The 27,373-nt window shown below is 34.6% G+C and overlaps 1 pseudogene; it reads right to left on the reverse strand.

Moving 5' to 3' along the window:
• On the reverse strand, positions 1–27,373 carry LOC119057931 (nascent polypeptide-associated complex subunit alpha-like; annotated as a pseudogene).

Here is a 27,373-nt window from a genome sequence, read left to right on the forward strand (position 1 = left end):
GGCAATTCTTCTGTTTCTTCACTGGAGGTCAGAGACATTTCTGGTCCTAGAAAGACATCAGATATGTATTCATTTATTCGTTCACTAAACATAGATGTGTTGAATAAATATTTATTGAATTTCTGAATGTGAGATACTATATTAATTCTGTAAATTGAAAGTATATTTAGCATTCTCTTTCAATTTATAGTAAAAAAAAAAGAAGCAGATGGAAGTGCATGGGGGAAGAAAAAAGAGACGTTATCCCCTCTCTTTCATTTCAAATATAAAATGAACAATTTCAATGTCTAATAAAATTTTCAGTTTGATGATATTGGGACAAAGAGAGCATCCAAAGTCTTTTAATGTAACAGAATCTTGGCTCTCATCCATCTTTCTAAGTCTTGGATATCTGTATCAGAAGAATAAGCCAAACATTCTATCCACCACCCACATTTTTGGTGTCATTTTCAGTCAGTTTCTTACATTTATTATTCTAGCTAGCATCATGTTTTCCAGCCAGTGTAACCTGTTCCTGATTTCTAGGGTTATAGGTCAGGTTGTTTAAGTGGATCTTTGTGCTGAATGGGAAGTGGCTTTTTGATATATGCCTGATCTAAATGATAGGGAATACCTATGTCATGCAGGTGGTATGACCCAGAATTCACTGTCTTAGATACTTCGAAGGTCTAAGGAGGCATCAGGATATGTTCACACTTAAGCGTACACTGATGTCATGAGATCCAGGTTCAATATTCTGAACTTGGGGTAAGACAGAGGCAGGTGGTTCAAGTTAAGGAAACCAATTCTTACTATTGTTTCTGGGTATAATTTGAATGGGCTTTCTTGGACTTGTCTGTTATTCCTGTGTGTATTGTCAACTTTTGATTAGAAAATGAAAGAAAAAACTGCGTTTAAAAAGGTGATGTATTTTTTTTACATTCTTCAAAAGAAAAAAAAAAGAAGTGAAATCTGTATCTTCTCCCCCTGAACCTGACTACTGGGCTTTTGTATCTTGACAAATAAAATGAGGTGAAAGCAATGCTGTGTGACTTCCAAGTGTGGTTCAGAAAGGGCCAGGCACATTCTGCTGTTTCTCTTGGAACACTGCTGTGGGAGCATTAGGCCGTCATGTACAACGTTCACCTTGAACTGCCACAAGGAGATACCATGTTGAGAGAGACAAGGAAGCCCACAGAGTCCAGCACTAGACACTTGAGGGAAAAAGCCTTCTCTGCGCCCTAGCCCAGTTGGTATCTGACCACTACCCTATGAAGTATCTTGAGGGAAAAAATGGCTTAGCTCAGTCCCATCAACTCCCAGATTTGTGAGTAAAAATAAATAATTTCTATTGATTTAAGCCACTGTTTCAGGATGGTTTATTACATAAAAGTAACTAAAGCACACAGATTGTCACTATGATGCTGTCCTTATACAATGCTTACCCATGTTTAGGAAAGAGAAATATTCAGTCGTTTGATCAGCATCTTTGACTTTCTCAGATATAAATAAAACTTTCCATTGATTTACTGGAGAAACTTATTTGTGGAACTGTAGTTCATGTATGAATTTAAATAAATAGAACTTCCCCTTTATTCCTAGTTCTTAATCTATGATATATTAACTCCAATCAATAAAAGGTATATGTGTGTGTGTGTGTGTGTAGATGTGTTTATACATAAACATATATAAATTATATAATATATATAAACATTAAGCAAATTCCTAAGATAGTTAAAGAAAGTGTTTCATTAGAACAAATATGACAAAACAACCTCTGTAGTGCTGAGAAATATAAATGCCTTCACTGTTTAGAGCCTGGGGATGAGTCACCCTCTCAAGAAGAAAGGAGTGCCAAAATAATGGATAGTGAGCCAGTGCCCAGCACTGCAGGTAGGGACATAGTTAACAGGTCAGGTAAGTGAAGAACCTCCTTCCCACCTGAAGATATACAAATGACATAAACTTTTCAATATACATATCTTTTTCAATATGTCAGAGGGCTAGCAAGAGTTTAAGGAATTAAAATTTGATTAACTTTTCAAGCATGTGGCATATTAGTGTATACATGAACTCTACCTAATTGTTAGTTTACTCGTTTCATTCATAGTCAAACAATTTTAATCAGTATTATATATTATGAATTCATAAAATATTGATCAAAATCAACATGCTAACATTATAGCTTGAACATTGTAATGACATCACTAATAATAAAAACATTAAAATATTCTATAAAGTAATGATAAAAGTTATTATTTCATTACATGTTTTGCATATTTAGGTCCAAATTAAAGGAGAGATGAAATAAAATAGTAAAATACATATACTTACATAATATATGGTGTCTTTTAAATATATTTAAAAATAAAATGTGGACTAACAATCTAATTTTATATGTATAGTAAGAATTTATATATATATAACTAAATTAACCTTATAAAAAAGAGAAAAACATCAAATAATGACTCCATTACTTTAAAATTTCTTACCAGAAGTTTGTACCTATAAACTTTACTTTTTTTCTGTACAGATCAATTTTAATGTATGTCCCTGTGCATGTTGGATTGAATTAGATATTTTAACATAATCCTATTAATTATTAATATTTTCTATGAAAACTTAAAAAAGTAATTAATCAAACTAGCTTTCATCAAGAGTGTCTCTATGTTGTCACTGATTGTCTACTTTGAATAACAGAAAACTTAAATAAACATTAATTAAAAAATAGTAAAAATTTCTAATTTGAAAAATAATAATTAACTTGTAAACCAAACTTTATCCTCAAATTAATTATGAGGTGTTGTCCTGAAACCCTCTTTAATTCCTTATAGGAATGAATAAAATCTGTTTGATTAGATGAACAGGAGATTGTTTACAACAGTAAACATTTACAAGGTAATGAATATGAGTAATGTCAAAGTTTAAATAGCACAGCCAGTGTTAATTACCATCCCCAAGTGATGATTAGATTAAAAATGAAATAAAAACGGAAAGTTTCATTGTATGACATACTGATAGTGCACACTGTAGTACAACAGTATAAGAGTGCCTCCAAGTGGAACTGACCAAAACTCTATACGAAAAATTGATACACAAAACCTAAAAGTATCTTTAAATATCTACACTTAATCTCTATTTATCCTCAAAATTGTAGATTTTAAAAAACTTGTTAACTATACTTTTCTGATATAATGTTCAGGAGGTGGATAAGTATTTCATATCTATTACATTTGTACAGTAAGATCTGTTTGTGTTACACCATGCCTCTCTTTTCTAATCTTCTTAGGAATAATGTTCAGATTTGCTAGATCTTAAAGGATAGGAGAGAAAAAGGACTTCACTTCCACTCATAGAATCTTACAGTTGTATGACCATTCAATTCCACCCCTCCAATTTTACAATTAAACATAAAAGTTTAATCGATTTATTCAAGATCATCCTGGTTAGTGACTTAACTAATGAAATCTGTCTTCTTGGAGTTGTAGTTTAGAATTATTTCAAATACATTTGCTATGACACCAAAATTAGAGTCTTCTCCATGCTTCAAATAAATACACTTCTAGTACATGTCATTTTTTAAAAACTCAGCTAAACTCTAGAACATAAAATAAATGTTTGAAGTCACCAAGGCAAGGAGTGTTCAGAAACTGCGAGATAAACTGATAGTTTCCATAAGTCTTCTTTTAAAATTAGTGAATGTTTAGAGTTATAGAATTTTATGTTACAGAAAATTTTAAACCAGGTAAGAAAAAAAGATACCTGGACAGTAATAAATAGGGCAATTGATCTTGTAATATAATTTAGAGACTAAAATTTGTTTGCTCTGGAAAGCTAATCATAGAAGCAAAAGTTATTTTCAAACTAATTTGATTTGTAAATACTACTATTTCCATTAGTTTACCACTCTTTATGATGTTAATTCTAAATTTTATCTGTCACCTTCTATTTTCTCTTCTTCTCTTCTGTATAACTGATTCCACTAAGGCACTCTTTTCCCAAAGTTGTCACAATAATGTCATTTTTTTCCTAATTTATATTCATTTTTTGCATCTAATTGCTTTTTATCACTGTTTTTCTTTCTTTCCTGCCACTTCATGGACAACTGCCTTGGAGTGAGTAAGCCAATATCTATGACAAGATTAAAGCTCAGTCTCGGAGGGACAATGATGTAGATACACAGAAAGTGAGAAATTGTTAAATATAGAAAAGTGCACGTAGGATTGGTATATATAATATGGGGTATTGACTTGTTAATCTATTTAATGTAATGCTGTATATCTATGAAGCTATTTTACTATGAAATTAGAATAAAATATAAAAATGTATCATTTACTTTTACCTATTTCTAAATTGCCTTTCGATAATTGAGCTCACATTATCTACAGTTTTCATTAATTTCTTCAGCTATATTCTATTTAAAAATTAAATATGTTTTAACTTTTTGCCTATATTCTACCCCTTTTAGGTAGTTTTAATAATGACTTTTATTTTTTAGTGGAGTCTTTACTACCTGCTAATCTGGACTCATGTCAGAGTTTCATTACTACACTATTTACTCCATCTTTGAGATCATTAATGAGGCCTCAGATGAGACCAGGCTGACATTCATTGCTATGGCACCCAGAGAACACGACATTGTTCACCATCACTCTGCAATTCAAGCCCAGTGTCCAGATTTTAAACACTATGACAATGCTCTACACAAAGCCTTTTTAAATTAACTTCTCTGAATAAAATTTGTGACTGAAATTTAATGAGACACATCAAAACTTGGCTATCATTAATACAGTAAGTCCGTAGTTGTTAATCCTGCTATTGTTCCCACATTGACTATTCATGTGTTTATTTTTCCCAAAGTGTGTTCTACAGATATTCTCCCTGATATTTGTGTTCATTCTGTTAGTAATGAAAGATAAATGTGAACCTTCATCAATACCTCAGTAACGTTAGTTTGGTAAAGATGTTCAGCTTTTCATATTGCATGCCATCTAAATCCAGATGCCATCTAAATCCAGATGGCATGCATATATCAAAAGTAAATATATAGAATTATAAAACCCAAGTTAATATTTTGCCACATTTTTGTCTTCCAGAATTAGAATAAGCAACTGAAAATGAGTAAACCACATATTTTCTGAGCTTTATGCTAATTAAATATAGCAATAGAGAAAAATCATTTTAAAAGACAAAAAAAACCCTACAGATTAATCTGTACTATAAGATATTTAATTAAATCTAATAGTAACTTATTTGCATATATCAACTCTAATTTTCAACCAGTTGACACTATTTCATGTTATCTAGGGAAAGATGTGAAATCACACACATTTTGTACTTAAGTGAGAATTTCCAGGGAAAATCATTTTGAAATTAATGTAATACAAATATATGTATTTGATCACTATGGTTGTTAGAGACTACTGAGCAACTGCATTTGTTCCACAAATGTCTTAAAGTCTGTGGACAAAACTGACCCCCCTGACTAAATTAAACACAAAAGAAATCTCACCATTCCTGACAGCAGGAATTGTCCAAGAGGGTATCATGCTAAGTGAAAGAAGTCAGAAAGAGAAAGATGAAGACCATGTTATTTCACATATCTACGGATTCTGAAGAACAAACTAAACCAGCAAACAAAGTAGAAACAGACACAAATGCAGAAAACAAACTGATGTTTGCCAGAGAGGAGGGGTGTGGAAGGCTGGGGAGGAAAGGGGAAGCAATTCAGAATTACGAGTCACTATTACAGAATGGTCATGAGGATATAAAATAAAGCATAGGAATATAGTAAATAATATTGTAATAACTATGTATGGGGTCAGTTGCCTCTTGAAATATCAGGGGGATCACTTTGTAAAGCATGTAATTATGTAACTACTATGCTATAAAACTGAGTATAATATAAAATAATATTTAATGCTATCTGGGATGAAAAACTAAATTAAAAAGTACTCAAAGGTAGGAAAATATAGTATTAAAACTAATACAGAATTTTTCACTAAGTGAATGCTATTTAGACTAATGTCAATGAGTTATATTCCCTTAGTCAGTTAATCTGCCTCAGAATTACCAGGTTTGGTTTGTCAACTACTGAATCAAAGTTTCTGTGATATAGCAGATTATAAAACTTCATGGATGAGTTGTGCAGTCAGCAAGTTTGGAAATCATTATCTTACAGGCCATATAAACAATAAATGAATGCATGAATGACTGAATTAATTGACCAATCAAAATATTTAGGTGTTTTCTAAAAACACATGGTGAAAAAACTAGAGTGTTTCTATTACATTAAAAGAGAATAGCATCATAGAAGCTTTTTAAAGTTGATTATCAGCATTAATAAAATTTGACAGCCAGATAATTACTCAATTTATCTGCTTATGCTATGTCTGTTGACTAAATATGATGTATATTATAACTGTTTAATGACATATCCAAAGTGGCAGATTTAAATGGTATTCTTTGAATTAAAATGACAGTTAAAGCACTGGTCATAAAGCTATTTATGTTTATCTCCAAAGATTTAGAGATATTCGTATTGGTCAAATTGATGTTACCCATTGACCTGGAAAACTAAGTCAAAACCCAGTCACCCACAAAGGTATACCTGAATCCCTTGACCGCTGCTTTTAGATTCCAAAATCAATATTCTAAGTCACAAGCTACCTGATTTCTCCAACTGTCACAGTAGGATAAGTGTATGGAGTAAATGTAAGTTTAAGAAAATCTTTCATTATTTACACTTCATATTTGATTTCTTTAAACATGTGAGTTTGAAGAAAATTATGTCTCAGTCTCTTGTTAATAGAATGACCTAAGCCAAGGTATCTTAATTTGTGATCTCTAAAATGGAATGATAAAACCAGTGTGAGGGCTTTCTATCATATAAGATGAATAATTGTGACAAAAGCACAATGTCTGAAACCTAGTGGAGTCTTTGTGAATGTTTTTTCTTTCTTTTTTAAAAAATAAGTGACTTTAAAGTTATCATGATGACAGGCACCCAGAGGTTACTAGTCTTGAGGGCCTGGTTGCAAAAATTTGACAGCTGAGATTCTTGCCTAATATAATTAAACACATGACTCTTATCTTAAGTGAACAGAATTCAGTGAGTTTACAACGTGCTTCTATAAAATTTTGGGATTCATGACTTTGCCCCAGCAGAAATGTTATACTGAGTAAGAAGCAGATGTCAGGGGCAGTTTTGTACATGCTGTGAGTCACATTCCCTAGAGTGAAGACCTGGACAGAAGGAACGTGTCTTTGAGGAGAGAGCCGTGGGGGGAAGGTCCCTTTTGCACTGATGCAAATAGTCCACCTAATCTTTTAATTATTAGATGACTGCAAATTCGCTGTTGGCTGTTAGACATAGCTAAGAGGGTACTACAACTAATACACAGAGCTATGTTGTCAATCTTGTGCATTAACATATAAATGGAATCAAAATAAATAATATTAAGAACTTGTAAATTACTTCTGTTTGTGATGCTTCGGACTTGGTTGTAGAGGTCAAATTCACAGCAAATTTTACAGAAATTACCTTAATTTTCATCAATATGCTGAATACCTAAAACACATAATCACAAGATGATAAACATTTTTAAATATTGAAAATACGAAAAAAGCCTTACCCATTTCTTCAAGGACTGTACAATTTTACCCAAATTAATATTAATAGTTATAAAACATTTAGAAACCAAATAAGGAAAATGTTGTGTATACACACAAAAATAATGATTAAAATAGAAATATATATATAGACTGTAACTTAGAAAAGTTTAATGAGACAAACAGACTTCACTTAGTCATAAGATTTTTGTGAGAATGAGGACCATGTGAAAATTGTGTTAGTTTTATTTTCTCACTTGGTACTTATATTCACATCTCTGTGAGTTTTTTAGAAATGCACATATGACGTATTGCTTTATTTTGAGTTTCTCAAGCATTACAAAATATGAAATTGTGGTTCATCAAATTTAATAAAGAAAAATAGTTATTCAAAATCAGATAAAAACAAAAATAAAAAGTAAGAAACAGATTAAGAATGACAGAAGGTAATATAATAGAAGTGATATTCACAAGTGCTATATACATCAAGTAGTAATATTTGTAAACCAATATCTAATTACCAAAGAAATCAAACACTCTATGTAAAAAAAGAAAAGAAAGGGAATATAACTCATTGACATTTATTTTTACATTACAAAAATAAATTTAAAATATGAATTTTAAAATGTTTAAAGCAAATCTAAAAGACATTTTTTTTCTTTTTTTTAAAAGATTTTATCTATTTATCTTTAGAGGGGAAGGGACAGAGAGAGGGGGATAAACATCAATGTATGGTTGCCTTTCATGCATCCCCTGCTGGGAACTGGCCTGCAGGGAACCAGCCTGCAACCCAGGCATGTGCCCTGACTGGGAATCGAACCGCGAGTGTCTGGTTCGCAGGCCCGTGCTCAATCCACTGCGCTACACCAGCCAGGGCCCTAAAAGACATTTTTCTTAAAGAGAAAAAATGTGTAGTAAGAGAACACCTTTGGTAGTAAAATATAAACAGAAGACCTCATTATTGTTAATGAAATTATATAATAGATTAATAGATTAATTATTTTATTAAGATAAACAGAACTATTTGTTTTCACAGAAATTGTTTTTAAGAAAATGAACCAATGTATCTATGAAGGAGTCATTTATGCTTGGACAGAATATGTACAAAATAATTTAGTTGCTAAAAGGAATACCCATGTTGACATCACTAAGTTTAGCAACTATGTGTTCTATTTAGCTTTCGTTTTCTCTTTAAGCTACCCAAAATTCCCCTCTGCTCAGCTTTTTAAAGAAGACATTAGATAATGATAATGACTCTTCACTGTAAATGAAATGCAATGCTTATTTTTTATGTTTCTTTTAAATTATAAAATTACAATTTTTTAATGAGAAGATCTCAGGGCAGCAAGGTCAAAGGAGAAAAAGGGAATACAACATTTTAATAGTAATACATATTTTAGTGTGAATGAAATATAACAAGTGTTTATAGAAAACATATCATTGTTACAAAATATGTTGGACAATGTGGAACCTTCGAAAATTAACCAGGAAATGTATTTTCATTTTTATTTATTTTATTTTTTTAACTTTTTAAAAATTTAATTGTTGTTAAAGTACACTTTTCTGTCTTTTACTCCCATCCCAGCCCATCCCCAGTGCTCCCCACCTCCCTCCCATTTCCACCCCCCTTAGTTTTTGTTCATGTGTCCTTTATACTTGCTCCTGTGAATCCTTCCCCTGAAATTCTCTCCCCTCCCCCTCTGGTCAGTGTCCGCCTGTTTTGTATTTCAGTGTCTTTGGTTATATTTTCCTTGCTTGTTCATTTTTTTGTTTAGCTTCCTGTTAAAGGTGAGATCATATGGTATTTATCTTTCAATGTCTGGCTTATTTCCCTCAGCACAATGTTTTCCATTTCCATCCATGTTGTTGCAAAGAGTAGGAGCTCCTTCTTTCTTTCTGCTGCATAAAATTCCATTGTTTATATGTACCATAATTTTTTGATCCATGCATTTACTGACGGGGACCTAGGTTGCTTCCAACTCTTGGCTATTGTAAATTGTGCTGCTATGAACATTGGGGTGCATAGGTTCTCTTGGATTGGTATTTCAGGGTTCTTAGGATATACTTCTAACAGTGGAATTTCTGGGTCAAAAGGCAGATTCATTTTTAGTTTTCTCAGAACATTCCATACTGTTTTCCATAGTGGTTGTACCAGTCTGCAATCCCACCAACAGTGAACTAGGGTCCCCTTTTCCCCACAACCTCTCCAACATTTGTCGTTTGTTGCTTTGTTTATGATAGCCATCCTGACTGGTGTAAAGTGGTATCTCATTGTGGTTTTAATTTGCATCTCTCTGATAGCTAGCAATATTGAGCATCTTTTCATGTGTCTCTGGATCCTCTGTACATTACCCTTGGAGAAGTGTCTGTTCAAGTCCTTTGCCCACTTTTTAATTGGGTTGCTTGTCTTCTTAGAGTGGACTCATGTAAGTTCTTTGTATATTTTGGAGATTAAACCTTTGTCTGAGGTATCATTGGCAAATATGTTTTCCCATACAGTTGATTCTCTTTTTATCTTAATATTGTTTTCTTCAGCTGTGCGGAAGCTTTTAATTTTGATGAGATCCCATTTATTTATTCTTTCCTTTATGTCCCTTGCTCTAGGGGATATATCAGTAAAAATATTGCTGTGTGAAATATCTGAGATTTTCCTGCAATGTTCTCCTCTAGGACTTTAATGGTTTCATGACTTATATTTAAGTCTTCTATCCACCTTGAATTTATTTTGGTGTATGGTGTAAGTCAGTGCTCAATTTCAATTTTTTGCACGTAGGTGTCCAGTTGTCCCAACACCATTTGTTGAAGAGGCTATCTTTACTTCATTTTATGTTACTGCCCCCTTTGTCAAACATTAATTGACTGTAGAGAGTTGGGTTGATTTCTGGGCTCTCTGTTCTGTTCCATTGGTCTACGTGCCTGTTTTTATGCCAGTACCAGGCTGTTTTGATTACCGTGGCCTTGTATTACAGTTTGGTATCAGGTATTGTGATCCCTCCCACTTCGTTCTTCTTTCTTAGAATTGCAGCTGCTATTTGAGGTCATTTATGAGTCCACAACCAGCAAAATTCTTTGCTTTCAAGCATATAGAAAAGGGAGCATATAGTTTTACTGCAAAATATAGTGTGGTGTTGACCATAAAGTGTTTCGATTTTGCATAATACAGACATACCTAAAAAGCCTCAGAGGAAATGGTTTTCACTTCACTAGGGAGAGAAATGCATCAATCATGGTATATTAATAAATGTGTGTCCTTTAGCTGGATTTCAAAGAGCATTCAGACAGGAAATATGCATGGGAGAGAAGCACTTTAGAGCATAGTTTTTAACATTGTGGAGACAGATAGGATCCATCTTTGGGGGTAAAAAGGATGAGACGGAGTATACTTTAGAGCAACAAGCTCTTACACTGACTGACCATTGAGTGAGTTCCTCCAACAGGATGAGAGGACTCAGTTACTCACCCACTGCTCACTTAGAAATACAGCTGGCATCTGTACTGAATTTTTCTAACTTGGTGAATCTTTCATATATGCAACTCTCATTCAGGAAACTGAGTATCACACTGAGCAAATTCACTTAGGTTTCCTGTCATTGGAAGTACTTTTATTTTAGCTAAGATTCAGAATTTTTCTTTGGTTAGGTTTGAATAAAATGAAGATTGCAAACCTGGAGCCAATACCATGTTAGTCGAGCTTCATATTACAGTTCATTGTTTTATTTCTTTCCAAGTTTAAAAAAATTTTTTTTTAGTAAACAGCTTTTAGGCTTGCATAAACTATCCAGAACAAACACTGCATTTTGCCAGGAAAAGCTAATGAAGCTCTCATTAAAAAATTGGAGAGGCTTTACTTTCTAGAATTTGACACCAAATCTCAAAATGTACATCTGTGTCATTGTGACAAAATTGCCCAAAAAAGCACAAAGGCATTTGTTAATTATTCATGAGCAATTTTAAATTTCTTCTATAGAAGATTAATAATTATTGTTTTTAATTTATAGCTTTTAACTGCATAGTGTTCAGCATCCAATAAAAATATATTGGGTAAAATTTCACAGTGTTCAGAGAAACACAAGGAGTGAATGAGTGTGAGGTTGTATTGGCAGTAAAAGCTTCCCTCTGAAAAGCAATTCTTTTGTTTTTTTTATCTGCCTCTGCAGATATTGCTTGAAACATACAAGGGTGATCATATCTTTCTCCAATCTACTTTACATTCTGCAATGCCCATCAGAGCATCAACTATGCATGAGTACTAAATAAATATCATTAAAAATAATGTCCATATAATCATGACATGAAAGACTTAGAAAATGGGCCCTAGGACACATATAAAGTAATATCTATGTTAGAGATAATGAATGGCAAAAATCAGTAGTTCTCAAATCTAAATGTGAATGAGAACCATCTGGGATATTGGCTGCCGTCAGGTAGAAACAAAGTGCCGGGCTGGATAAAATTAGGTGGAGGGCTGGATTCAGACCGCAGGCCTTGAGTTTGCCACCTGTGTCTTAGTGTCTTAAGAGTCCACATTTTTACCAACCTTTAGACAACAATGTGCCAGTGTTGATGGTTTGTAGGCCACAGTCGGAGTAGTAAGTAATAGAGGACAGTCAGATAGCCTTGGAGTAATCCAGAAAGGTGTAAAGTCAGAGAAAAGATTTTAATACATATGCCCAAACAAACATGTGGACCAGGAACTCACTGGCTCAGGAAAGAGCATTTAATCCATGCCCAGTTATGACACTATTTGTCAACAAAACTTGTTTGCCAACCATACAAACTAAGCCCTGATTCTGGAAATAATAACCTGGCCATTGGTCTTTCAGCTAAAAAGTTTCTCTTTGTAAGCAGCTTAGCTAAATATCTAGAAAAATAATTAGGTCCTATGAAGAGATAAAGAATTAAAACACTTGAGAAGGAAAACAGAATTAAGAAATGTGAACCAAAAGAAAAAAAAGGTAACTAATCCATTTCCTAGAGAAAATGGAGTGGAAAGATAAGATGGGGAAGATGGCTGCTTTGGTCACATGGCTCAAAGAATAGTTACTTTTTGAGCTTCAACATATCTCTTTTTATTTTTTCTTGCTCAGCTATATTTCTTTCAGATTTTTTCCTAACATCATTTATTAGTTTCAAATAACCTTTTTATTGTCTTTGATTCATAGTTACAATTCCCTCTTAACTTCACTATGCAAGTACAATCTCTATCAAAGCCCAAAGGGATACTTGGGCAAGTTAAGTTCTTGGGGCTTCACTTTTCCCTGTAAATCCAGAAGTTCTCTTCCTAGTTCAACTCTGAGTTAATGATAAAGTCAGGATAACAGTAGAGTTAGTTAAATTTTCAATTCACTTCTCTCTCAACATTGTCACTGTCTTTTTTTTTATCCCACAAGAAGCCATTAGTTTATTAATCATAGAAACAGCACAGATTTCATATCAAGCTGCAGTTCCTCCTTGAAAATATGAAAACGGTCCTCATATTTAGATGCTTACCTTGTTAATTCCAGCAACATTTACAACATCATTTCTATTGTTCTTCAGGGCTCAGACTGCCTTAGATCTCAGCACATTTGCTTGTTACATAACTGATTCTTTGTCCTTAACTTCCACACCTGTCTCATCAACTTCTTTTTCTTCACTCTCCTCTTATTCAGTTGGAGTCTGGGTGCTTTTCTGAATGTTTGAGACAGCTTCACATTGAACTTTGAATTTCTCAGCAGCTGCTAGCTGTGGGCTTGCTGAGATAAATCCTCAGTCTTGGCTTTCCCCCAAACTATGTAGGTATCTGGGCTGGGCTCCTGTAGACATCTGATTTTGTGATGACAAAGATATTTTTAGATTTCTGGATTGGTTACCCTAGTAACCCCTGTCACCTGTCAAAAACCCAGTTTGGACAGAGCCTTTTCTGTCTTCACTCTGGCTTTGTATTTCTTTACTGACAGGTACTTCATCAGTTTCAGTTCATGCTGCCCGCCTGGCTTGTTGTGTGAACAAGCTGGTGTGAACTCTTGTTCCTGAAGCTCTGATATGATTTCTTAACTGTCAGATTCTGTTTCAGACCCTGCTTCACTCTGGGGTCGTAGCAAGTCCTCCTCTGTAGCAGGGACAGTTTCTGTGGCTTCACCAAGTATTGTGCCCAGACATTGGCAGGAAGAGACTAAGCAAAAGTGTCCTGCACTGCGGTTTCAGAAGTATCCCTGGAGCTCTTATTGTATTGGGGTGTAATGTAAGACCAAAGAGCTTGGAATCAGAAGATCTCCTGGGTTCAAATTCTGGCTCTAGTAACCTTGGGGAATTGATTTAATCTTTCTGAACTTCAGTTATCTCCTCTATCAAATAAAGGAAATTTCAAAGGGATGGTTTAAAACAGCATGATAATGTTTGGTTAGCCACCTATAACCACCTCATAAAAGTTATAAAATAAGAATTACCATTAAGCAATAATTTTGCTATTATATAAGTTATTCATTGAGGGATCATAAATTAATGTTTTATAATGCTATCCTAATATGTTTTATTACTCATATTTCAAATCAAACTTATGATTAATAATTTTTTATTCCAAATAGAATTTGTCCATACTTATTTTCTAAAACAAAAGGGTGTATTCTACTAATTTATAATCATAACAAACTCTTTTATGTTCAATATTTTAAATGATTAATCTATTTTTTTAAATATAGTACCTCCCCCCCTTTGCTTCTTACTTGGAAGGGTTCTGCTCATACATTTATCTTCCTTAGGTAGTGGTCTTCCTCATGGCTTGGTGCCTCAGGCCAAATATTTGTCTCAACAAACCATAGGCTGGGAATGAAGTTAATCAGTTTTGTATGATGTAAAAAAACATTAGATTCACTTCTGAAACTTCTCTAGAATTAGACGATAGAAATAAAGATGGCATGACACATATACTATTTTAATTTTGAAAAAGCTGTAGGATTTAATATATAATTTCAAATACATGATTTTCAACAAATACACTTTATTCCCACACATTAACAGCAATACAAGTCAACAATCAAAAATTGAATTTTGACATCTTTGAAATATCTCACCAATATCATATACACAACTAAGGTTTTTCTTGGTGGTAAAAAAATAACTATAATAATAAGTTCCCAGGAGCCCATGCTTGCAAGACTGGAGAAGAGGCAAGGGAGCTGCATAGAGAACAAGCAAATCAGCACTCGTTTTCACTCTTGTTCATGGAATTGCAATAAAATAACCAAAATATTTATAAAAAGTTCTCCACCTAAGGAAATATGTATGGTAAGGTATTTCTACCTTCAGTTTAGGACCAATGCAGTGAGACTGAACTTCAAACATGCTTGATACCTTTTTAAAAATATAATAATACATATTTATTTTTAGATAGAGGGGAAAAGAAAGAGAGAGAGGGAGAGAAACATCAAAGTGTGGTTGCCAATCACATGCACCACACTGGGGACCTGGCCTGCAACCCAGGCATGTGCCCTGACCAGGAATCGAACCAGCAATACTTTGGTTGACAGGCCAGTACTCAATCCACTGAAGCCACAGCAGCCGGGGCTCTTGATACCTTTCTGCTCCTCCCTTGGCCCAACCACCAAAGACAATGCAATGTTTTAGAACATTTTAACTTTTTGATTAAAATTGATTTTAAATAAAAATTTCTAACTTAAAAATAATAAAGGTAGTATTTCCAAGAGAGATTAACTAAGAAATAATTTTCAATTTCTGTTGGTGAGTTCCTTGGAACAATAAAAATAAAAAAATACAAATCAACAACTCCTCTATATCTGCTTTTGTTTTTCATACAAACCTATGGAGTAGTCAATTATCAGTAAGACTAAATGAAAAAATTGTGACTAGCCATGTTCATAACTTACCAAATGTCACACAGCTAATAAATAGAAGAACTTTGTATTCTTCTAAAACTGTGTGTTAAGGGTTAGATCACTTTTTCCTAATCCCAAAATACATTATTACTTTTATGATGTTATAACATCGATAATAATTTTAGCCTTCCTAAAATGAGATGGTTTTTGAATAGAAGCTCTCATTTGCTTTGTAACTCAATGATATCATGTGCCTGACTGGGCTAGACACTGAGAGTATAACTGGCCAGGAATACAGGGTCATGGCAGCATCTCTGAAGCTTGCTGTAAGTGACCTAAATAAAGAAAACTCAAGTATAATAACAGCTCTATTATAATATGTAATAGTGTCCCTTTTGCCTGAGAGAGTTAACATACCTCACTGAATGCCATGTTTGATATCAGGCAGTAAGTGAGTCATTTGGGAATGGAGATCAGTGACATCCCCACATTCAAATCAGTTGTAGAATAATTAACCAAAACTAAAAACCAGGAAATTCAAAAATTGAAGTGCTCTTCAGTGCACTTTTATATCACCAATCATCATTGTACATTAATGTACAGGATGTACTTGTGATTGAGGATAGCAGCCTTGACAATTTAATGAAGAAAAGATAAAGCTCAGTAATCCTATAGACAGCAAAGCTGATCTCCTATTTAGCAACAAATGCATTAGAAATCTTCCATCATTAAATTATACACCAATCATGGTATGAAATGAAAAGAAACAAGTCCAAATAGGTTCTCTGATACAATAAAAGTATTAAGAATGTAAATCCTTATACTTATGTAAAAAAATCTACTAATCTATGAGCTGATTGTATAGTGATATTAACAGGAATAGTTCTACAGTTCTTAATCAGGGAAAAATTCATTGAAATTCTAAAGGATTTGCCTAAGAAATAGACATAAGTTCCAATAGATTGAGCAAATAATACGCACCATTTTTAAACTTATAAGGACATGTATTGAAATAATACTACAGTTGCAATCATAGAGTCCTGAAGGAAATAAAATAGCCTAGCAAGCAGAAAGCAATAAAAAATGTTATGTACTTTATATATAACTTCTTTAATTAGACTCTAGAGGAAAAAACACTGGAAGATTTTGGATTAAATTTCAATGGTTATGATGTAATTTTCTAACAGCCTTCCAAAAAATCAAGTTCAAGAGACGAGATAACATTTCCTTTAATCTCAAAATATCTATACTGTACCCTTAAATAAAAATAAATTTATTGTTAAACTTTTTGCTTTACAAATATTCAGTGTCATCTGTAAATCATAGCCAAGACAGTGACCCATATATATTTAAATATGTATAACTATAAAATTTGACTACAGATAAATATACAAAGTGTAAGATTTTTAATTACTTTAAGATAAACTTATTAGATTATATTATTTAAATGACTAGTATCATTTGTCAAAATAATTTTTTGCTATATTTTGAACCAAGTCTAGAAATACAAATACAAAATGTTCAAAAAGTGTTGGGACTTCTGGCCCAGATGGAGGCATAGTTGGAAACACAGTGCCTCCTTGCATAACCAAATTTAAGGACAGAAAGATTTAGAAACAAAAACACAACCAGAACAGACAGAAAATTGAACTGTACGGAATTCTGACAACCATTCATCTAGACTGGTAGGAGGAGCAGAGTCAGTGGCCAGCTGAGAGGGGTCCTGGCAGGAAAAAGTGGTGGTTGACAGACTCTGGCATAGAGAGGAAACAAGCAGACCCAGGGAGATAGGCAAGATGGTTGGCTGACCGTGGACACACATTTGCATGCAGATAAACCAGTCAAAATGGGCAGTGAGGCAAACTGCACAACCCAGGGCCCCAGTGCCAGGAAATAAAGCCTAAAATCACTGATTGAAAACATTTGTGGGAGTTTGTGGGAGTTGAGGTGCCGGGAGAGACTCCTAACCTCACAGGAGAGGTCGTTGAAAGAAACCACAGAGTCCTAGAATGTACACAAGCCCACACACCTGGGAATCAGCACCAGAATGGCCCAATTTGCTTGTGGGAAGTGGCAGAGGGGACCAAAATCCAAGAGAGAGCAGAACAAATGCCACTGCTCCCTCTCTGACCCTGCCCCCACATACAGTGTCACAACCCAGTGACCTGGGTTGCCCAGCCCTGGTATACACCTAAGGATCTGCCCCTCATATGTAACAGGAACAACCACACCAAAAATTATGACTCAAACAGAAGAAAAAATCAAAGCCCCAGAGCCAACATTTTTAAGCGACCAAGAGATAGCCAACCTATCAGATGAACAGTTTAAAACTCTGGTGATCAGGATGCTCACAGAACTGCTTGATTTTTGTCACAAATTAGATGAAAAAATGAAGGCCACACTAAGTGAAATAAAGAAAAATGCACAGGAACCAATAGTGATGAGAAGGAAATTGGAACTCAAATCAATGGAGTGGATCAGAAGGAAGAAAGAAAAAAACAAACAAAATGAGGAAGAAGCAAGAATTCAAAGAAATGAGGAGAGGCTTAGGAACCTCCAGGACATCTTTAAATGTTCCAACATCCAAATTATAGGGGTACCAGAAGGGGAAGAGGAAGAGCAACAAGTGGAAAAGTTATTTGAACACATAATAAAGGAGAACTTCCCCAATCTGGCAAAGGAAATAGACTTCCAGGAAGTTGAAGAAGCTCAGAGAGTCCCAAAGAAGGCGAACCCAATGAGGAACACACCAAGGCACATCATAATTACATTAGCCAAGACTAAAATGAAGGAGAGAATTCTAGAAGCAGCAAGAGATAAGGGGACAGTCACCTACAAAAGAGTTCCCATCAGAATGTCAGTGGATTTCTCAAAAGAGACCTTACAGGCAAGAAAGGGCTGGAAAGAAGTATTCCAAGTCATAAAATGCAAGGACCTACATCCAAGATTGCTCTATCCAGCAAAGCTTTCATTTAGAATGGAAGGGCAGATAAAGTGCTTCTCAGATAAGGTCAAGTTAAAGGAGTTTATCATCACCAAGCTCTTATTATATGAAATGTTAAAGGGACTTACCTAAGAAAAGAAGATAAAAAAGATGAACAGTGAAAAGACAGCAAACTCACAGTTATGAACAACCACACCTAAAACAAAAGCAAAGTAAAAGGACAGCTAGATCAGGAGTGGAGCCACAGAAATGGAGATCACATGGAGGGTTAGCAAGAGGGAAGTGGGAGGAAGAGAGATGGGGAAAAGCTACAGAGAATAAGTAGCATAGATGGTGGGTAGAAAATAGATAGGGGGGAGGGCAAGAATAGTATGGGAAATATAGAATCTAAAGAACTTGAGACGTGTGGTCATAAACTAAAGAGGGGGGATGGTGGGGGAGGGGGTGTGCAGGGTGGAGGGAAATGAAGGGGGGAATGGGACAACTGTAATGGCATAATCAATAAAATATATTTTTTTAAAAGTTGGAACTTCTCTTCAGAACTATAATTCAGAACCACAGACAGAAAAGACCTATTTTTCTTTATTTTGTTTTTTAGTAATTATAATAACCATCCTGAGACATTTTGTTCACAAAACTTGGACCCAATTGGTTGTAGAATTTTGTAGATATTGTGTTTAATTTCAATGAAAATACAACACATAAAGTAGCAGAGTGTGGTTGAGCATCCTCCACTTCTTGGCTAGGTAATGCTGGGCAAGTCATCTTAACTCTCAGGAATTATTTCCTTATCTTTTATTTGGAAATGAAATAGCTACTGATTTTTTAAAAATGTTAGGATTGTATAATATCAAATTTAAGAGTAATATTATGAGATTTATAAAGGTATGTAGATAATAGCTATTAATTTTATTATTTTATTTTTTTAATTTTTATTTAGTTATTTTTCAAGTACATTTTTTGTCTCTTTCTCCCATCCCAGCCCCCCCCCTGTCTCCCCCCTCTCTCCCATCCCCCCCCCAGTCCTCATCCCTGTGTCTTTCATACCTGTTCCTCAAAATCCCTCCCCATTTTTTCCCTTAAATTCCCTTCTTTCTCCCCTCTGGTTGCTGCCCCCTTGTTCTCTGTTTTTTATTTTAAAATAGAATTGTTAATAAAGAAAACTTTGTCAGCAGACAGATCACTGGAATTGTTCTCTTGTTACCCCTCAGATATGTAGGCACAGAGAACGATTAAGGAAAGAGCTTGGCTTCCTGGACCTGGAGCCTGCGTGGAGTTCTTCTGGAGGAGGAGGAGCTTCGCAAATTCCACTCACCCCTCTCCACGTAGTCACACTTGACATTTTTTAGAATGTGTATTTCTTCATGTTTTAGTGTTTATTCTATTGCAGTTGACCCAATAAGTTTTTAATTTTAAAGAAAACATTTTCCTCATTTTATGAATTGATAGTAGAAATATGTGCCTTCACTCCAAGCATTTTCTTCTTGCTAAGATTTCTCAGTGAGAGTGACTCCCAGACCCTTTTTGCTCATGTGTTCACTCTTCTCCAGGAAGAAAGTGAGTTAACTGGTGGTTCAGTTGTGGAAACTAACAAGACATGGCTGACCTAGCACTGCCTTTTCTCCTATTGCTGGCAGAGTGTGTTCTCCCTATTCTTTGGTCTTTGAGCTTTAAGAACAGGTATCATGCTAAGTGAAACATGTCAGACAGAAAAAGTCAAGAACCATATGATTTCACTTAAACGTGAGATGTAAAACCAAAAGCAATAAATAAATAAACAAGACACAACAACAACAACAAAAACTCATAAACACAGACAGCAGCATGGTGGTCATCTGAGGGAAAGGGAGTTGGGGGGTTATAAAAGGTGAAGGAATCAAATATATAGTGAAAGAAGGAGTACCAACTTTGGGTGACAAATTCACAAAGCAATATACAAATGTTTTATAGAATTATACACTTGAAACCTACATAATTTTATCAACTAATTAATGTCACTCTGATAAATTTAATTGAAATAAAATTAAAGAATTAAAAAAAAGAAAATATTGGGTTGGCCAAAATGTCCATTTAGAGTTTTTTCCATAAAATAAAAGACACATTTTAAATTTTCACCAATAATTTTATTGACTTGGATATTTTGAATATGTCATCTACCTCCCATGTGGTATAACATTGGTTGTTTTCAATTAATGTATTGACTTGATTCCTATCAACTTCAATTGGTCTACCTGATCATGGAGTATTGGGAACCACTCTGCCTGGTTTCAGGAAATGTAACTGCTCCACATGGATAAGGCGGAGTGAGCGACCTTCGGTCTGTGAGCCACAAAGGAGACAAAGCTTATCTCCCTGGCAGCAGTTGCTTCTGCTTCATCCTTCTCTGTCCCCAATGCTTGGTCAGTTAGTCAATGACAGGTAAGATCCCTCAAAGGAGGGGCCACCTAAGCCAGACATGATCACTTGGGAGGCCCTCAAGGAAGGACTTGGGGGCTACAGCGAAGAGGGAGTGATGGACCCTCACCCCCTGGCTATTCTTACATAGCCTGAGTCCCCATTTCCATCTTAGAGAAGCACTTCCTGGCTCTAATCCACTTAAGGCTAAAAACCTATGACTGGGAAAGCAGTGCAGCCCTTTGCCAGCTAGAATGGGTTCCAGGGTGATCGGGCATAAGAAAGAGGTCCTAAAGTCCTGTGAAGCCTGCTTTGCTAAGAGTGCTTCCATTTATATGATAAGGGTCCAAGCAGGAAATGAGTATGTTTCCCAAAGTTTTTGCACCCCCCTTACCTAACAGACATTGACTCAGATTAAGCCCTCAGATCTCTTTGAAATGTTATCTATTGTTTGATCCTTGCCACCTGACATCGATTGATGAGCTTTACCTGTATTCCTGTGTGTTATGAACCTAATAAAAGCCCTTGGGGAAGGGGATCTTGGTCTTTTTCCCATGAGAGATTGACCACCTTTCCTCCCCAAGCAGATCATGTCTTGGTAGTATGATTTTGATCTGTGGCTGATGGCAGGACTTGCGGGCAAAGTTGCCCCCACATCAGAGCTTTGTCCAGAAAGAAATCTCCAGCACAAAACTTTGCAAAAGTCTTTTGACACATTTGATCAGTTACAGAACTTCCGCTATAGACTGAACAAATCTTTTTTTTTGTTTTTGGCTTTTCAGTTGCATTGTTATCTTTCTTGAAATAATAAAGTATATGCCAAAAATATTGCCTTTTTCCTTCCATCTTCAATATTAAAATAGCAACAAAAATCATCAATTTTTATAAGCCTTTTTACATGATAGCTGTTACAATACAATCTAACAAAAGTGCTTTGAATGAAGCTAAAGACAACTAAGTGCTACTAGGGTCATCATCTGGAAAAAAACAAACAAAATTTATGGCCAAGCCAATATACTTCATTTTCAGGTTTGTAGATTTTAGGTCATCATTTGTGAGTCTTTATTTTATTTTTATTTCCCCCCCCCCCAGAATTTTTTTTATTTTATTGATTATGCCATTACATTTGTTCTATTTCCCCCCTCCATTCCCCTCCACCCTGCACACCCCTCCCCCCATCCCCCCTTTAGTTTATGACCACGTGTCTCAAGTTCTTTAGATTCTATATTTCCCCTACTATTCTTACCCTCCCCCTATCTATTTTCTGTCTTTAATTTTATGTTTTAAAGTCGTGGAAGAACAGTTCTATGTATATTTTCCATGACATAGGTATTCATCTTTTGGAATTTTAAAATTGCATTCAAATACAGTTTAAAAAGGGGGTTTAGAATGGCTAATGTGCAGATGGAGTCCTGCCTGGGTCCAGCACCGCTGAGGCTGCATGGGAGAGTCTGCGTGTTTCTGGAATGTACTTAGGAGGCTAATTTGGCTCACATGCTTTTGCCTACAAATTAGATATTACCAGATTCAAGGTGACATTGGAATCTATATTTACAATTTAAAACACAAACAGTCATCTTCTACAGACCCTGGTAGAACCTCTAAACACGAATACTGAAAAAAATCTACCATCAGCTCTGAGAGTAGCTCAAAATAGAAATAACAAAATGTATAAAATAAACTGCTGGAAATTGGTATAGCATCTTCTAGTGACTCCAGATAAGTTCAACTCTTACAAGTTGAATCTTGGCAGGAGTCTTAAAAAAGCCATTCAGAGTTAAAATAATCTTTTAATTTTGCACACAAATATAAATATTTTAGAGTTCTATAGTCAAAAAATAAGAAAATTCTTTAGCATGTTATGTGTATCCTTGTCATTGTTAATCGAGCTCCAGATGAATAGAAATAATCATAAATGCATAAAGTTTAAATCCATATAATTTAAATTTTCTAAAAGCCCCACTTAAAATTTACAAAGATAAAATACATTCCAATAACATCTATGACTGAATATATCCAAAATGTTATCACATATTAACATGTAATCGATATAAAACAATGATAAGGTAGTTTTATTCATTTTTTCATATAAAATATTCTAAAGTCTGGTATGTATTATACAATGATCTCAATTTTCACTACCCACATTTTAAATGTTCATTAGCCATATATGTTTAGTGGATACTGTATTTGATAACATGCAGCTATAGACCTTTAATAAAACATTATGTCAAAACATTAGATACTCACAAATTCAGACCTATTTTAGTAAAACTTCATTAACTAAAATGAGTGAGAAATGAAAAATTCCAGTTGAATTTTTTGATTGACTTATGTTTGGGATATATACACCCACCAAACATGGGTTTGTATAAAAAGTTGTGTATTTATTCTTACATGTTTAACCTTTAGTCACCTTCAAAATACTCTCCATCCGATGTACCATATTTTTCATACTATAAGACACACTTTCCCCTGAATTTGGAAGGAATAATGGTTGTTGATACTGCTGTTGAGTTCTGTTTACATTTGCATTGGTGAAATATTATGTTATTTATATTATTAAATATCTTATCACATTTTTTGCTTTAAGTTTTTTTTAAAAATTTCCTCCTCTAAAACCTAGGCATGTCTTATGGTCTGAAAAATATAGTAGTTCAGCTATCAAGACTTTTTTCCACTGCTCAAAACAATTTATAAACTCATCAATTTTGATACCTTTTAGTACTTCTGCCATTTTTTGTTTCACCTCTTCCACACTGGCAAAATATTTTCCTTTGAGGACCTTTTTTCATCCATGGAAACAAACAAACAAAAACTTCACTGGGATGCGATAGGATAAATGGTCTGGAAGATAGGGCACAGGGGTCTTTCTACTTTTGGTCAAAAACTGCTGAACACTCAGTGTGGTGTGGGCAGCTGTGCTTGTAAATAACTCACGGTGTAATGGGCAAACCCAATGAAAGAATTTTCAAAAAAAATTCAACGAAACTGATTGCAGCCTCTCATGACAGTGCCAGTGGGTACTGTTACACATGGGTTCCTAGAGCACCCACCTAGCGGGGGAAGCCTGTACTACAAGGGGCCTGCCCTCCAGAAGATAATTATTTTTTTTCAGTCTTCCCTCATATATCCTCTTTCTTTGCTTGATTAGGTATCATTTAGCAACAATATTTTTATATTTTTAAAGCAAGTGAGACGATAAACAATTTTTTAATTTTTTTTCTTAAAAGAGAAGGAACAGATGCATGTGGACTGATTCATCTACCATGCAATCCTAGCTCATATAATTTTTCCCTCAAATATCCTGCAACACAACTGGTCACCTAAAATATCTTAGAGATTTAGCATAATGAGGAATCAAATGCTTTGTTTCTATTATTAACATATTCTGGTTCTTTGAGTTGGCTGATTCCCTCAGCTTTGTGCCACAAAATTCTGAGGGTTTTTTTTTTGTTTGTTTTTCCAAAGCAAATAAATGCAGAAACTAAAATTACAAATAGATCACACTTAGGGACAATATAGGTCAACTCAGGGCAGCTGATTCTGTGCTTGTTAAGATATTCAACAATTACATACATGACATTTCATTCTCTTTTTTGTGCAAAATAGACATTTTGATGACACAGCACATTTGGTAAGGACAAACGCCTGATATCTCAGATGATATACAACTTTCCTGCAGATATTTTCTTAAATTAGGCTTTAAGCTTAAATTCTCTGATATTTTCTTCCATCTTTTCATCCACCCTCTTATTCCTCAGGACCTCTCCCAAGAGAGCTAAAAGGGCAGGAGTGAATGTCTGTCTCGGCCTTCCCGGACCCCATTTTAAGTCCATCCCGCTCTCACTATTCAGTCTTAAAGTCAGAAAAACACTTTTAAATGATAGATTGTAGCTGAAAATGAACTTCAGAAGCAGTGAAAATAGTTTACATAGTATGTTATGATTGCAGTTATTTTAAAAGCAAAGGTGTGCATATAAAATTATGAAAAGAAGCCAAATATTATTAAAAGTTGGTTTCTTTGTGTTAAGAGGTATGCTTATTGTTGTTTCCTTGTTTATTGTGGTGTTTTGTTTTTAGCATGCAATAAGCATTGTATTATTTTTAAACCATAAAAAACTTCATAATCAAAAGTAAAACAGACAAAATGTGTAGCATTAGACAAATAGAGAAAACTATTTTGAAATCTCTAAATGCACAAGGGCCTCAAAAAGACTGTCTCATTTTATCAATAGTTGACTGAATTTTAAAAAATGCATTCATACAGTAAATCGGAAACTGTGGAAGGATAAACACCTCTAATACAATTTAACATTGTATCATAATATTATATTCGAAAGAGACCCTGGAATTTATTTTGTTCCTCATTACAGAGTTTTAATATTGATTGTCATTGTTTTGGGTCAAAATATTTAATTTCTATTTCAAATAACCTTCCAAGCAGCACTGGTGTTGCTTATTCTCATTCATTTGCTCATAGTAAAACCTTCCCTTTCAACTATTATATATTCTCCTATTTTTCACAGCAATTATGATTAAATCCTAAACTTGAACATGAGAATGTAACTCTTGCTCAAAGCTAATCACACAGTAAGTGTAGCTATCGATGAACATTCTTACTGCTTTTGTAGCATTCATTTATTTAGACAGACAGGCAGGCAAAGTGTTTATATTTCTGCATCTTTCTTTAATTTAATTTTTAAATGTTTTTATTATCAGACAGAAACAAAAATATTGTGACAGACACATATATTCCATCATCCAGATTTAACTGTTAACATTTTGCCACAGTTACTTTATTCTTTATTTTAAAGAAATAAAACATTTCATAAATAGTGAAAGCTTCCCACTGTGCTCTATTTCCTTCTTTTCTTTTTCATCCAAAGGTAAAAACTATACTCAATTTATTGTATATTATTCTTGTGTATGGTGTCATTTTCTAGTATTTTAAGTTCATAAGTGGTAAATCATATTGTTCCTCATTTTTACTCTCACAAGTGGCATGCATCACTTTGTAACATTGCATGTTTAGTTTTTTAATACTATCACAGTTAACTCACATCTAGCGAATTTATTTTAATCACTAATAATTTATCTATCCATTCTCGTATTGGTATTTAGATTTTCTTTGAAATAATAGGAACATCTCATCATGAGTATCTGTGTGTGTGTGTGTGTATTCCACTAAAGTCGACACATTACAAAAAGAGATAAAAAATTCTGCATCACACAACATGACCATCGTGATTTTTCTAGCTATCACCAAATGCAAATCCATAACAATTGTGTCCATATACATTCTCTCTAGCCATCTACATATGTTTATAGCCTCCAACGAACTTGTTGGAATTTTGATTGAATTTGCAATAAGGTGATATATTAATTTGGAGAGAGTTAACATATTTATATGATTTATCTATGCATCCTTTTATGCATACCATTTATGAACATGGTACATGTTGGGAGAGAGATTTCTCCTTTGGCCTCTTTTATTCCTACTACTTACTTTGCTGGCTGTGACTGCCCCCTGGTGGACAGGGACAGGACATTCCTCAGTATTGTTCACTAGCTGAGAGATGAGGTAATGCCTCCCCTCATCTCAAAAAACAAAACCAACAACATGGATGGAACTGGAAAGCATTATGCTGAGTGAAATAGGCCAGGTGCTGAAAGACAAATACCATATGATCTCACCTTTAACAGGAAGCTAAACAACAAAACAAACAAGCAAGCAGAAAAAAACAAACAAAGACACTGAAATAGAGAACAAGGGGACAGTGACCAGAGGGGAGAGAGAAGGGAAGTTAAGGGGAAAAAGGGGGAGGGATTTGGAGGAACAAATAGGAAGGACACAGGGACGAGAACTAAGGGGGATGGAAATGGGAGGGAGGTGGAGAGCAAGGGGCGGGGGAGGCTGGGATGGGAAAAATAGACAAAAACTGTACTTGAAAAATAACTAAATAAAATTAATAAAAAAAAGAAAAAGAAAGAAAAAGAAGAAACAAAAACAAAAAAAACAAACAAACAAAAATAAGCTCACTTGCTGCCTGCTATGGAAGCAGCGGACTCCTCAAACTCAGTGTCACTCTCCTGTAATTCAGCCCTGCACTGTGCAGGCATCTCACTGGGTCCACCGTCTTCCCCATGATTTCGGAGGGTGAGGTGATGGTGACCAAAGCAATAGGCAGTTCTCTGCTGCTTCCTTAGCTGTTGAGTAGTGAACTTTCTCTGTCTGTAGTTCAGAAGTCTTGTGCCTTCTGACAGAATCTATAAAATAGTAACAGGCTAATTTGCCAACGTTTGAGTAGGGTAAAAAGAAATCTCACAGTCATTAGCATATATATTTTATTGAACCCTTTTTTGGAAGCCACAATACAGATTTATAATTTTCTGTATAAAGGGTTTTATTTTCTCTTGAAAATAGGAAGGAAGGAAGGAAGGAAGGAAGGAAGGAAGGAAGGAAGGAAGGAAGGAAGGAAGGAAGGAAGGAAGGAAGGAAGGAAGGAAGGAAGGGTAGAAAATGTGACACTGAACTGATCAAGCAAAAAAAAAAAGCTTCAGTCACATTTGGGGTTATGGCATGCTGAATGCCACCGCTGTGCTCAACTACCCAACCTGTTTTACGCAT

This window comes from Artibeus jamaicensis, unplaced genomic scaffold, assembly GCF_021234435.1.
Source record: "Artibeus jamaicensis isolate MK-2021 breed Jamaican fruit bat unplaced genomic scaffold, CSHL_Jam_final contig_603, whole genome shotgun sequence".
Classification (NCBI taxonomy): Eukaryota; Metazoa; Chordata; class Mammalia; order Chiroptera; family Phyllostomidae; genus Artibeus; species Artibeus jamaicensis.